The sequence below is a fragment of the Tupaia chinensis genome, unplaced genomic scaffold (assembly GCF_000334495.1).
Source record: "Tupaia chinensis unplaced genomic scaffold, TupChi_1.0 Scaffold144382_1, whole genome shotgun sequence".
Lineage (NCBI taxonomy): Eukaryota > Metazoa > Chordata > Mammalia > Scandentia > Tupaiidae > Tupaia > Tupaia belangeri.
This window is the reverse complement of record NW_006204242.1, coordinates 37,533-39,434: the sequence shown is the minus strand read 5'-3', so window position 1 is coordinate 39,434 and position 1,902 is coordinate 37,533. Positions and strand designations below refer to the sequence as shown.

At 47.7% G+C, this 1,902-nt stretch overlaps 1 pseudogene; it reads right to left on the bottom strand.

Moving 5' to 3' along the window:
* Positions 1-18: 18 nt before the first annotated feature.
* LOC102495593 (protein Red pseudogene) lies at positions 19-1,378 on the bottom strand (annotated as a pseudogene).
* Positions 1,379-1,902: the final 524 nt, after the last annotated feature.

The window sequence follows — 1,902 nt, the reverse complement described above, 5'->3', positions numbered from 1 at the left end:
TCCCTTATCCACGGCCATGTCATCCATTGTGGCTGGTAGCACTCGCGTAACTGTTGGACATGCCAAAGAAATCTCCCAGCTGCTTTTTGTCTTCTGGCTTCTTTAGCGATTCAGTCCTTCCCAGCTAGCAGACCCAGCAAACTTTTCATTGATGGACTTGATCAATCCTTTGCAGACCCAGGTCCTTTGTCAACATCCATGGGCTCATCGTCCACTTTTGGTTTTTCAAAGTAGCTATGCCTCTTCTTTTCCTCCTCTCTCTCGCGGTCCTGCTCTCGCTCTCGTTCCCAATCTCTCTCTCTCTCCCTCTCTCGATCACAGTCTCTGTCTCTCTCCCGGTCACGCTCCCATTCCCGATATCTCTCCCGCTCCTTGTCCCTAGGTGTCTTGGTTGTAGAGGGGACATAATCCCCAGTATCTTCAAAAATGTTCATGTTGGCCTCAGGAGGTTTCTTCTCTTCCAGCTTCCCTTTATCCTTCTTCTTGAGCTTCTTGTTGCGGGTACCCTGCCTCAAGTATGAAAGGATCTGGGTGAGCTTGCTGATGACAATGTCTTTTGTGGTCAGTGTGGTCTGGGCCTCCATGGTGGGGCAATCCACCTTGCTGCGGATAAGAGTAGTGGGGATATCCGTGTCAGCATATTCATCATCCAGGTCCACCACGTAGGCCATGAGGCCTGGCAGGAATAGCTCATTCCGCTCATATGCTTTACTCTTAAAAAGCATACGATAAACATTGCGGCCCAGACGTGTTTTAAATTCAATTTTATTTTCAGGATCCTCATCTTTCTTAGTTTCTTTTTGGGGCTTTTCCATTAGTTCTTCTTCCTCTTTTTCTTTGCTGGCAATCTCAGCTCGTACCTTTTGAAGCAGAGCAAAATCTAAGCCTTTCACCAAATGGGTGTGTTCCATATCACCACCCAGGAATTTGGACTCCTGAATCAACTGTCTTCTCTTCTCTGTGGCTGATTTGTCCGCCTCAGCAGTGGGACCCACAGCCCTGTAATTAGCTGTGGTGCTAAGCAACTCGGTTTCCTCATAATCCTTGTTCACGCCATCTCTCCGTTCCTTGGCTCGGTCCCGGTACTTCTCTGCTAGCTCTCTCGCGCGCTCAATTTCTTGTAGCGTAGCTTGGCATAGTAACTGTTCTTTTTCCTCCTTCGGGCAGCTGGGTCTTCGTCCTCATTGTACTCCCTTGGCATCTCATGGTGACGTGACTTGGAGGGTGGTGCAGATGTAGGTGCAGCTCTTGGGGTCATGAGAAGTTTCCTGAAGTCTTCATTTGTGAGTTTTGATTTATGGAAGGAGTGAGGATCATCCACATTGTGACCATCTGGGGCCAAAGGGTTGGAGAACGGCTCACTATCTCACTCCGGCATTTTGTCCGCGGTCTCTGAACACCAGCAAGGGCTTATTTTCCAACAACAATAGAGCGGCAACTTTAAAGCTTAGTATTAAATATTAAATATCTTTCCCCATTTTAATCTTACATTACTCTGCCAAGAAAAAAAAAATTAAAACTCAAGTTATCTGAAGCCTGGACGTACTTCCATGATTAGCTGGGCTATGTAAAAGTCGGTGGCTTTACTCTTCCTGCTGTGGAAGCAGGTCCAGGCCCTAGAAAGAAGGGGCCAAGTTACCATTGTTTTGGAAAAGTGTGTTATAAAACTGGATGGTCTGTTATAAGCCAGATTACAAAGTAAGGGTGGGGGTAAGGGAGGGACGTTTTCTTCCAGAAAAAGACAGAATTTCTGGAGTCCCAGTCCATCATTTTTTCCCAAAATGGTTGGAAGAGGGGGTAAAATCTCAACATGAGCTTCAAAGTACAGTCTCTGTGAGGGCTGATGCCCGCCGTGTCGAGGAGGGGGGATCGCCGTGGAGGGGGCTGGCCAAGGGGGAGCGT